Source organism: Micropterus salmoides, unplaced genomic scaffold (genome assembly GCF_014851395.1).
Source record: "Micropterus salmoides isolate LMB-PRFRI ecotype aquatic unplaced genomic scaffold, ASM1485139v1 Ms_hic_scaffold_3952, whole genome shotgun sequence".
Taxonomy (NCBI): domain Eukaryota; kingdom Metazoa; phylum Chordata; class Actinopteri; order Centrarchiformes; family Centrarchidae; genus Micropterus; species Micropterus salmoides.
The window spans coordinates 1-12,707 of NW_024043320.1; the positions used below are offsets into that span (position 1 = coordinate 1).

Here is a 12,707-nt window from a genome sequence, read left to right on the forward strand (position 1 = left end):
TGTTTTTGCTGTATACAGTGAATCAATTATGCTGAAGACCTTCAAGAACTTTTGTATGACATCCGCGTCTTTGCTTCTCTTCTCTGTCCGTCTCCTCCTTTCCTGCTGCTCCTCCTTGTCCTTCTCTCCTTCCTCATCAACATGACTGGGGTCATCATCACCCTGTCCCTCACCTCCACTGATCTTAATAGAAATATACATACAGACATATAGATTCCTTGCTTATAGAAGGATGTTGTCTTTGTTTGATAACACATTGCAAACTGTTGTTTATAATGTAGGCTATTAAAAATATATAGCCTAATGTATACGCCTATACATAAATGTATATATAAGTAATTTCAGTATATAATAAATACATTAGCCTCCTAACCATGCACCTGTCACTGCCTGTGGAGGGTCCTGCCACACCTGCTACCTTTCTGCCAAGAAGCCAGTTATTTGGCACGTTTAGCTGCCTCTTGTGCCAACATTTTTTCCTTCTTAATTTTTTTTTTCCGGCACCACACATTTCTTTGTCCTCTTCTGTCTTTTCACCACATTTACCGTGTCTGCAGTGCTTATCACACAACCCAGCACTGAGTTCAGCCTGACAAAATGTTTGGAGATTGAACTCGCCCCCAGATGAAAAGTAAACTCCTTTGGTCATTGCTGTTGAGCCAATTAGATTTCAGCAAAAACAAGGATCAGTCCAAGTTGGGAGGGTCCCACACTGCACCTATTCCCCCTCCATTTAAAAGTATTGGTTTGGCCCAGTGTGATAGACTGATAGAGTTCGCTACAGCTGACTGGCCGGCCTGCGAGGTCGCGGATCATACAGTGAAACATCAGAAAGTGAAAAATAAAAAGTCCTGACCTCGGCGGGTTCGGTCTAAAATAGACCGGCCGTTCAGGAACACTCCCTAATGCCACAATGGCCAGTCTGACCCTGTCTGTTCCCATCTCTCTGACTGCCACCATCGGCCTGTAAACCTTTCATATCACTAAATCTCTGAAATCTTCTGCCCTGCCTGCTCTTTTTGCATTTGGGTCCAATCCTGCATTTATGAGCTGTGACAAAACTATGTTTATTTACAGTCAAGTGTTACTCACCAAAACAAAACATCATTGAGGTCTAGCAATATACCTGACTGCGGCACCCTCTTTATAAAATCTGTGATCTTTTACACAGATCAGTGGGATAGTGTTTTTATTCATGAATTTTTTGCATTAACCACATGTGCTTGCATGAGAAAAACACAGGGACCAACATGTACAAAAAAAAAAACTTACAAACTTCACAGGATGTCACACTGTGGGCGTGTCTGTTCTGCTTTGTTCATTTAGTTCTCAGTCAGTCCTGTTATTTGTAGTCCATTTACTCCTGGTCCGTGTACTTCAGTGTTATTTTGATCTGTTCAGTGTCTGTCTTAGAGTTGTTGAGTTTTGGGTTCGGTCTTGTCTGTTTTGTCCAGTATCCGTTATATAGTCTGTTGTGTCTTGGTATTTCCCTTATTTACTGTTCTGTTCCATGTTTAGGGTTGTCCTGTTCCCTAGTCGGTTCCGTCTCTGTTCCCTACTGTATTCTGTTAGTCAGTTGTCATGTTTCTGTTTTGAGGTTTGGTTCCTGGTCTTGTGTACTCTGTGCCCTGTGTCTTAGCTCCTGCATCTCGGCCCCTAGTTCTGTGTCTCAGTTCATGTCTTAGTGTTTACTTTTGGTCTGTGTCTGTGTACCTGTGTATATTCCTCTGATCTGTAACCTGTTTTCTGACTGTTCCTCCAGTATCCCTCTGCCTGGCTGTCTCTCTGTTTTCCCCTGCTCTCTCCCTGCCTGCCTGTGTCTCGTTAGGCTCATGTCTGTCACCTGTGTTACTCCCGCCTTGCTCGTTAGTCCCTGGTGTTTATATGTTTGCTGTTTCTCTTCAGTCCCTGTCTTGCAGTGTTTTGTTGCATGTAGATGCTCTGGCTGTCGTTGTGTTTTTTTTGGGATATCTGCCTGTACCTTTGTCTGCAAGTATTTTGGATTTGTGTTTCCCCCATGCCCTTGTGAATTCTCCATTGGACTCAGCCACTGCCTGTAAGTGTGCTCGCTTTTGGGTTTTTTTTAACTGTGTGTCCTGCATTTGGGTCCTCCAACCTGCCTCACCACACAACCTCTGACACAGGACAACTTATGTTCCCAATACAAGACAAAAATCTCTCTCTCTCTCTCCCCCCCAGCCTCTTACCCAGATTACTTTTTGCCCCTGATGATATGCGTGCCCTCGGTTCTTGTGCTGTTGGCTGTTTCTCTGCTGATCATCTACAAATGGAAGACCAAGAGGAACACTGGTTTGAACAACAGAGGAAATGCACACCGTGTACAGATGGAGGTGACTAACTTTAACTTGTTTTCTCTCTGTTTACATGGATTTCAATGGTTAAGAATGAGAACTTGGAGCGGAACAGTGTGGCTCTGTGGATTGTCATGAAATGTAGTTCTGCACAAACCTGAATCCTATTAGCTCTGACTTTTCATCTAGAGCACCAGCACCTTAAACCAACACACTTAGTCAAACTGGACAGAAACAAAATAACCAAAACAATCTTCGTCTGTGTTTACACTGTTCCACTCTGGTTTGGTTGAAATAATAAACCCTTAATTCATTGAAATATTCTGTCTCTACGCCTCAGCAAGCAGCCACATAACAGGCTGCAATGGCTGGTGGGGTCAAATGCTCCCGTCAAAGTATGTCCACTAAAAAGAGCTTTTTTTGCAAGAGACAGGATTGTTTTGTTAAGTGTCAAGAGTGAGAAGATTATGGAAATGAGCCATGCAGAGAAACATTTTACAGAAGACATTAAACTGTAATACCCTTTTTCTTTAACTGGAAAAGAAAAATAACTTTAATTTTACCTTGCAGATCATCGTTAAACTCACTTTATTCATATTGGACACAAATAAAACTCACCAAAACTGTCTTTTTATCTTTGCACTGTTCGGCAATCACCAAAATGGTGTGGTTGAAATTATTTCTTGATTCACTGTGTTAGATCAGATAAGAAAAGGCCATTGAGTCAATGTCATCAGTTTCACAGTGAGTGACTCACATGCAATAACAAGCATGCACAGCCATCGGCTACCAAAGAAGAGAACGGAGAAGCTCGACGAGAACACAGACCACAGGGGTGTGATACAATTCTCTGCTCAGGATGTCATTGCTTTACTATATGTATACACAACAAATAGAGGTTTGCTGGTCTATTAATGTTCAGAATCTCATACTGAACCATTAAGGTGTCTTCAGGCAGAGTAAATGTATCTTGTTTGTTTATCTGTTGGTTGTATATGTTTTTTGCTGTTTTACCTTCTTTTTTTTTTTTAACACAAATCTTTGTTTTCAGTTCTTTGTATAAATTATTGATTGTACTCCTTTTTATTCTGGTCTTATTGTGGTCCAATTTCCATGGAATTTCATTTCCTTAAACTGTTTCTTGCTCCAAAAGTGCAATATAAATTTTAGATGTTTTTTCAGGTCTCTGGACATTTCAGTTGTCACTGACACATTAAAAACAAACAATTACCTAGGAATAACTAATGGCTGGTCTGTTAGTCTGGCTGCTGCTGTATTTCAGGTTTGATGTTCTTGTTTTATTTCCAGGTGTCGTCATCTATGACGACATAAACAACGCCACAAATGAAGACTCCATCTACCAGAACTAACAGGGGGAGGGACCAAACCCACTGTAGATCTCTAGCTCTAGACTCACTATAGCAAAAAAAGTAGATCCCATCACTCAGTTCTGAGGTCTTTACACTGGCTTTCTGTCTGTCAGAGAATTGATTTTGAAATACTTAGGTTTAGCACTTTGAGATTTGTTTCAAATGCAAAGTGCATTACAAATAAAATGCACTAAATGGGTTGAGGCCAAAATACATTTCTAATCTTCTGTGACATTATGAACCATCCAGATCTCTCAGGTTGTCGGAGACAGGTCTGCTTTCTGTCCCAGTGTCAAAACGAATGTTCACATATGTCAACATGGTTTTATGGCTATACCCTTGGAGGGTTATCGTCACGTGGTTACAGGTTCACTGAATTAAATAAAACTAAACGTGAAGCAGCACCGTTCCGTTTTTATGCTCCATATATCTTCAACAACCTCCCAGAAAACTGCAGGTCTGTTGAAACACTCTAGTCTTTTAATTTAAAAGACTTTAGTTTGCCGCTGCTTGTAATTATCGAAATATAAGGCGTTTGATTAATATTACACTACACACCAACTCTTACTTTCCTGTTTCATCTTGTTTTTGTATTTACCTCCCTTTTTTTTAATATTTCCATATGTCCATATGTTGATTTTGCATTTATTGTAAAGCACTTTGAATGTACTATAAAAATAAACTGGCTTTGCCTAGATTTATTGAAATGGTGATGTCTTTTTTACTATGTAGCTTATAATGCGCTGCGAAGTTCCAGTTTGTTCACTGCTCCCAAATGGAAGTTGAGATGGTGGTGGTGGGGGTTTTTTTCTGCAACTAGCCAACTAATGAATAGTTGGTCGATTAAGACTCTTCTCATTGACTAATGGTTTAGTCGACTATTTGTAAACTAAATTTTAAACCAAAAAAATGTGTGGCCTTGAAGGTCCTGACCAGAATCTTGAAGTCAATGCAGTATTTAACTGGGAGGCAATGAAGCTGCTGAAGGAGAGGAGTGATATGATACGGGCAGCAGAGTTCTGAACCAGTTGAAGTTTATGTATGAATTTGAGAGGAAGACCAACAAGAGAGATGGTGAAGTATGCAGACCGAGTGACATTATTAATGTGACCTTGAAATGAAAGTGTGATTTGACTTCCATTAGGCAATCAGAGAGGGAGGTAGGTGGGTATAGCCACACTGGTCATAAATGAGTCCACGCTTCTTACTGATTTCCACATTCACATTCATTCTTTTCTGAAGTAGAAGTCCGTCTTTATAGCATAAGGCTCATGGTCACCTCCAGTGATGACCTCTAGTGGTGCCAGGGCTCTGGAGCAATCGTAACCAATCAAAAGTCCCACTCCACTCCACAGCGGAAGAGTTTTTCAAAAACTTTTGCAACTGTACAAATGATATATAGGTCTATAATTATTATGGTCAAGAGAATTGCCGCCTTTATGTAAGGGAATCACTTTTGCAAATTTCCAAACATATGGTATTTCACTAGTAGACAAAGAAAGGTTAAATAGGTCTGCTAGAGGGTACATCAATATATGAGCAGCCCATTTCATACATTTTGCCTCCAGTCCATCCAAACCTGGACCTTTGTTAGACTTTAAATTGGTGATAACAGATAATACTTCAGTTGGTTCAATTTTCCTGAAACTAAAATTATTCTTTCTCTGGTGTTGAATATAATCAGAGGCATAATGATCAGATTCACAAAAAGCCAGCGTTGAGCCAACAGAAGTGAAATGTTGGTTGAAAACATCAGCAATATCTAAAGGATCTTGAATGATGTGATCTTTGAACTTTATCTGATGAATTCTGATTTGTAGATTTATTGAGAAGGTCATTTGCCTTTCTCCAGAACTGTCTTGGATTTTATAATGTTTGGAATGACTGTCTGCATAATAAGCTGCTTTAGCATTCCAGCCTTCCAGAGCAGACCTTGCCTTCTGCACCAATGGAAATGTCTCTATTTTTATAAAGGGAGGCACAAAATTCACGTGGCAGGTGACAATTCACAATAATAAAATAGCATATTATACAGTAATCAGTAGCTTATTATTATTTTTGGTTTAAGTTACTTTTTTGAAAATGCAGATATTTCTTTCACATTTACATTGCATTGCATGTTTTCTTATTGTGCAAATAAACCTTTCTCATATCATTTTTATTTGTTAATCAACATTTCTTGGTGCAAGCTATTTTTCAGCACATTTTTAACAAATGCTTTCAAAAAGTGGTGGCTACATGTCCCCAGCGTCCCCTGTGTAGATGACCCTCCCTCACTGCCCCCCTCCCTACAGCCTCGGCCCTGTCACTTTGTCACTCGCTAACACACGCCTCCTCCTCTGCCTGGCAGTGGCCACAACTCTACTCCTTCAAGTGCCTGTGCCTGCACTACGTCGGGTACCACAGCTGATGTTGAAGCTACCCATAATGCAAGAAAAAGAGAGCAGAGGGGGTGGGGGCTAGTATGTAAGATGTATTATAATTGCATTACGAAACGACTTTGTCGTCATAAAGGTTGCGCATGAGTTACTTCCGGCGTTGTCATGGAAACAGATTAGCAGAAATGGATGTTAAATTTATGAAACATATGGCCAAGAGGAAGCAGATAGATGAAGAGTAGGAGGGTCCCAGGACAGAGCTCTGGGGAACACCTGTAGTGACAGGGGATAGCTCTGATTTGAAGAAAGGAAGATTGTTAGAATTATCAATAAAAGACAGAGCATGGCTGTGCACCACCTGACATAATGTTAGAGGCAAGCAGGCAAGAATTTTGACATAACTATACCACCGCATTGCTGTACCAGAGAAGAAGTCAGACAGCCATGCCAACAACAACGGTTGGTTATACAAATTAATATTTTTTCACTTGATTTGAAGAAGTAGTTTATTCAATATATTACTGGGTCTAGTGACATTAATTTTGGTCTGTTGCCAAGTGAGGTCAGAATATTTGCCTATAGCATTTGACTATTGCACACCAGCCAAAATTCCAATGAACATACAAAATGCTCAATGAGAAGCTCTGTTTACTCTAGTCTACAAGCCTCATCTGTCCACTGAAAATGTTTTGCATAATTGTGCTGTCATTCCCACCCCACTGTAACAGTAGTAGTAATTGTGTTCTTAGTTTTTGACAATCCAGTGTAACAACTTACCTGCCGATGGGGCAAATTGTCATAAGTGCACTATTCAACAGCCTACAACTCCATAATGAGATAAGATAAGATGTAATGAAAACAAATTATCTGCCCAAGAATCCCTTCCTTCCTTTGGTATGACATCCAATGTGTGAAGGATGGTGCCCAGTAATGTTAGACAGTGTGAAAAGTATGACAACATAAAATGCATGACAAAACTTAGACTAAAATATCACTGATAAAAACTAGACTAAAATGTCCTGCTGACTAAAATTTGACTAAAACTAAGAAACATTTTCATCAAAAGCCTAAAACCAACACTGCTCTAAGTGATCCAAATTGTTTTCTCAACATTAAATCAACATTAAATTCAAACTGACCAAGGCTGTTAACATTCATTTCACGTCACCTCTGGTCCTGAGAATGTGTGATAGTTCACAATTTACTTACTTTATAGACAAAAAAATCCAGTTTTCCTTCACAGCCCCTGGCTCTGTGAATGGAACACAAACTAAGTGGCTTGGAGCATTGTTCCAGCTAATCAGCAACAGGTGGCGGTAGCGTGCTTGTGAGAGCAGAAGGGCTCTGGGAGAGAGAAAGTTGCCAACACTGGTACATTCAAACATTCTGGAATTATTATGGGACTCTGGGCTCTGTGCACAAGGAGAGATGTCTGAGAAACAGCCGAAGAGGAAAAGGTCTGAAGAGTAGAAAAACAAGTTTAAGGGAGAAGTTCACTTAAAGCATCTTTGTGTCCATGCAACAGGTTCTTGTATCTCTACATGTGGAGTGAAGCTGCGGAACAGTAAAAGCAGTGCCCGAGCATGACCCAGTTTAAAAAGTGGTGCAAAAACGGGGGCTCTGACCAGGTGTTCACACAGATTGTTATTTTATTTGTTTGTTTATGTTATTTACTTTCTATGGTGAATATATACATATGTAAATATGTTTGTTTTCTTATTTGGTGTAACTATAAGTATGAAGACAGGATGTTATATATAAAGCCAATGTAATGATTATTAATGAGTGATGGAGAAGGTGTAGGATTAAATAAGCTCGTCCTTCTTATTCCTTTTTTGTCATGTTTATATTATATTTTCTTCACATGTTTAAAATAAAACCTTCATTCAAGTTATATGGCAAGGGCGAAGACCTGTGTTAACATCAGTGAGGCGTTTGACTTTCTGCTTTGGCAACATGTTAGAACCACAAGATCATGCCAATAAAGCCAACTGAATTGAACTGGTGTCTCTTTCTCTTTGTATAAGAGCTCTTCCCTGTTTCACGCACTGTGACTCATAAGTTTTGTTGGCTATTTTCAAAATGTATCTCATAAACACACGACATCAGCAGCATTTAACCAGGCGTTTAACCTACTGAAAGTTTGTTACATTTAATTCTGTGGTTTAGGTAATGCTGATGTTTTTAAAGTAACTTCAATCAGATGTATTTTTACCACACGTCAAAGCAGCCGCATCATGAAGTTCATACTCCAACATGCTCATTCATTTAATATATTTTAAGTGTGCACCTTATTATGCAAAATCAAGATCGGACACATTATGTCTGCCCTGAGAATTAACTTAACCACGTGGACCCTGGCACCTATTTCTAGGAAAAAACGCCTAAAATAACATACCCAAAAGAAATCAGTAATATCTCCTCAACCATTAGGTTAAATAATTCTGGTCTCCTTTAAAAGGTCAGAAGCTGAGGAATATAAATCCACTGTAAATTAACACATTTATTTTACCATTACAGACTACATGGAGATGAAATACAGAAGAAATATGATATTCTCATCCTCGCCTGGTAAAGAAAGCTATATTTTAATGCAATAAACCATCAAAACCATCATAAGGTAGATTATAATGCACCTGAATATCTTCTAATACACATAGAATACAACCATAACTGTAACTTTGATGAAAAGAAACTGATATACAAGAATTATTACACAATCTTTCAAAAATATACCAGGCGAATGTCCATGTTTTGGCCATATTTACTGTTTATATGTTCACTTTTATTGGGAGTTATCTTCAAAACATTATTTCTCTCCATACAACCACATTCCAAATAACATAAAGCTTCCAAAACATTGAAATATTGATAAAAACAGTCAAAATATATGACCAAAAGCACTCCCATGCTTTACAGGCCCACAGCTTGAGAACAGAACATCCTGTTGGGCTGTGTCTTATTTTGTTCGTCTCAACGAGACGATTTCAGACATATCCTGCATGTCTGTGTAGCTCCTACGGGTGCCAGCAGAGGCCTCCGCCAAAACAAACTCTTCTCTACTTCATTGCTAGGGTGTAACTCTAAAGAAACTGATCTGACTGGTCGTTGATGGTCAGATAATGATGGTCGATGGTTCATGGTCAGCAGCTCAGAAACACAGACTCAGACTTGCAATAACTGTCTGTGTGTCAACCAGAGACGTTAACACAGAAACAGGAAACCTCCGCTTTTCAATTTAAGTCAACTCACAAAGGTAGCTTAAGCAAGTCTCTTACTGATCTGACAATTAGTCTTCACTTTAAATTTGAACTGGACTGGCTGTTGAAATGCACAGAACTTTCTCTTTGCCTCCTTACATTCTTTTAAATGTGTGATTTAATAGTATTTTCAGTCAGTATATTGTGGGTGCAGCTAATTATAGCAAACTAAGAGACACACAGAGACATAGAGGAAGGAAATGTTTAATAAAAGCACCTTCATCTTCCTGACTGATCAGAGTTGAAAGAGTGAAGTGATAGAGGCAGTTCTCCTGCAGTTGAATGATTTGTCTCCATCAGGATCAAATTCAGAATGAATATCCACCGTGTTCTGTTCTTCTGCTTCTTCTCAGGTGAGGACTGATTACCTGACTGTCTCTTTAAAGCTGCAGCACACACTGCTGGACATTTGTCCAAATGTTGAATGATAAATGTTTTTCAGTTGCTGTGTTCTTATTCAGATGTCCTGTTGTTCTCTGATGTTTTCTGTTACTAGTTTCTGCTGCAGCATTTCCACAATCTGATCCAGCCCACTGCAATGAAATGTAAAAAACTTAATATTCATCATCCGTTATTATTGTTTCTCATAGTTGATGTGAGTAAGTAGGGAAAGTGCAAAAACAGCAACCGCCATAACAGCTGCTGTAGAATCAGTGAAAAGCTGATCTTCACAACCTGTATTGTTCTTTGTATCTTCTATCACCTCTCCTTCTAACCTGCAGTCTGTTTTACAGTCAGTGTACAACACAGGAAGTACTGACCATCAGGGTTCTCTGTTCATCTTTCCAACAGCACTGTGTGGTGGAAACACTGGGCTCGTCAGCACAAAAGTCTACATTTATACAGGAGCTGTGGGAGGAACTGGCACAATTAGTTGCTACTTGTCTCTGTCTCCGTCTGGAAGCAGGAAGTTCTTCTGTAAGAACGAATGTAAAGCAGAAGATATTCTGGTTAAAACAGATGATGTCAGAGCTCAGAGTGGCAGATACAGCATTGAATACAGAGATGGACCTTCTGGAAAAGGAATTGTGTCTGTGACCATCACAAATCTGATCAAGTCTGACTCAGGACGGTACAGGTGTGGTCTGGGCGGGACTTCAGTTCCAGAATCATTCAAGGACTTAGAGGTCAGAGTTTCAGATGGTGAGTTTCTACTGAAAGTCATTAAACAGGATATATTTAGTATATTCAACATGTTTATAGTTATAATTAATTATTATTGATTATACATTATTATTTAATAGTAGGATAAATGTGAGTTATTTATAATGTATGGACTTGGTGTTGACAATTTATTGATATTAGATCAAATGATTTCCCTTCTAGTCACAGCCTGTGGTTGAACTGGGCAGCTCTCAGTGTGACTCTGTGGATCTGTGTTAATGTGAAGCAGGAAGTACTGTGATCTGACGCGTCTTACAGGAAGAACAGAAAGTAACTAATGATTGTTTCTCTTTTCAATGTTTCAACAGCACCGCTAGCTGGAAACTTTGGTTTTATCCGAACATTTACTGAAGGAGAAAACGTCACACGTGGATGCAACGTCACAAACTACAGAAGGCAGAAGTTCTTCTGTAAGAACGAATGTAAAAAAGAAGAGGACATCCTCATTGAAACAGATGAGAACAGAGCTCAGAGTGGCAGATACAGCATTGAATATGAAGAAGGATCTGCATTTGGGCTGTATGTGAGCATCACACGGGTGACCAAGTCAGACTCAGGACAGTACAGGTGTGGTTACGGCAGAGCTCTGTCTCCAGATTCATCCAACAGGATTAAATTCATGGTCATAGATGGTGAGTTTTTGATTAATTGAATGTCACAAAAAGAGCATGTGAATTCAAAAAGAGAAGTCCACGGTGGACCAGAGATGGTTAATGGTGTGCACCTTAACCCCTAGCAGTACATTTTAATGATCACATTTGCATTGAATGATCACAGATTAATACCTGTGTAATGTGTTGATCAGGAGAACATGGACCTTCTCTCATCAGCTAAAATCAAGTACTCAGAATTTGCTTTTGTGACCATTAACTGAACAAACCAACTTGTAAAAAAACTTGTATATTCTTTGTGTATGATTTATTTATCTATCAATGAGCATCCTTTCATCAGGACTTCTGTGTGTCAGTATGGATTCAGTAGCTGATTGTTTCATTGTGTTTTCATTGATCACTGCTCCGACCACTTCAAAACCAGACTTGAATCTTGGACCAACATCAGTCCCATCAGCCTCCACACAAGCAACAACTCAGAGCTCCAGTTCGGGAAGTTTCACATCTTCACCAGCTTTCCCTGAAACCACCAACCAGCCGACAGGTACAGTTCACAGTGAATTGTTAGTCCTGCCAATCAGTGACTCTCTGACAACTTCATCGTAACAAAACAAATATTCTTAAAACTTTAAAATGAAGTAAAACAACACTGCTCAGCACATAGGACAGGTCAGTACGTAGAAAAGTAAATTTTACATAAAATGTTACAGTAATTTTTTCTTCAGCCATACGTCTACATAATGTAAAACTCATCAGGTTTTATTAAAGATGCTACACATACCCTATTTCTTATTACACATGAATAATATACATTTGATTTGAACACATAACAAAAGAAGAAATATCTAGACCAATAAGTTTCCTTTTTCTCTGTTATAATTTTGTTTTCATTCTCCTTTTGCCATTCCTCATGTTTGTTAGTTGTTGTTTCACTCCGTCTCTGTGTTCCTGTTCTGTGTTTTTGATTTGGTTTGTCTGTTAGTAAGGCATTCTTACTGTGCTCTGTTACATTTGTCCTTGTGTATTGCCGTACGCTGTTCTTCCTGTTTTATTTTGAGATCGTCAGTGTCTGGTGGTTGTTTTGAGCTGGTTCCTGTTGTCTGATTCTCCCTCCCCGTTTGCTCCTGTATATTATGTGCTCAGTTCTGTTCACTCCTTACCATGATTTTTAGATTGTCCTCTATACAGTCTATGAGCGTCCACAGAGGCAGTCTTTCCTATAGTCAGTAGATGCGTTCGAGATGACTGCAGCTGACTTGATAGTCAAATGTGAACTCCAGACGACTGCAGGGGCGGGGTATAAAAACTGCGCCATCAAATCAGACACATTGTAGGACACAATTTCTAACCAGCATGCCTTATAAGTCATATTATATATAAGTTATTAAGTCCAGCATGCATGACGTTAAGTCAGTTCTTCCACTGATAACGGGTAATTATCTTGTGATCTCGAGATAACGAATGTTGTTTTCCTGTGATAATGGGATAATTTTCTCACAATCACGACATAACAAACCATAGCTGAATACGGTCGGCAGGTGCATTTCTTTAGTATAATTTCCAAAAAGTTAAAAGTGTTACTGATTACGGTATCACAGGAAAACTGAGTAAA

General features: G+C 39.2%; 1 long non-coding RNA gene across 3 annotated transcripts; it reads left to right on the forward strand.

Annotated features, from left to right (window-relative positions):
- The first annotated feature begins 1,907 nt into the window (after window positions 1–1,907).
- LOC119885216 lies at window positions 1,908–3,549 on the forward strand. Of its 3 annotated transcripts, none has more exons than XR_005441214.1 (3): window positions 1,908–2,056; window positions 2,200–2,351; window positions 3,013–3,549. It is a non-coding gene; the product is annotated as an uncharacterized LOC119885216 (long non-coding RNA). The 3 variants fall into 3 exon arrangements; XR_005441213.1 differs by having other exon boundaries at window positions 3,050–3,549; XR_005441215.1 differs by lacking the exon at window positions 3,013–3,549 and adding an exon at window positions 2,883–3,005.
- Window positions 3,550–12,707: the final 9,158 nt, after the last annotated feature.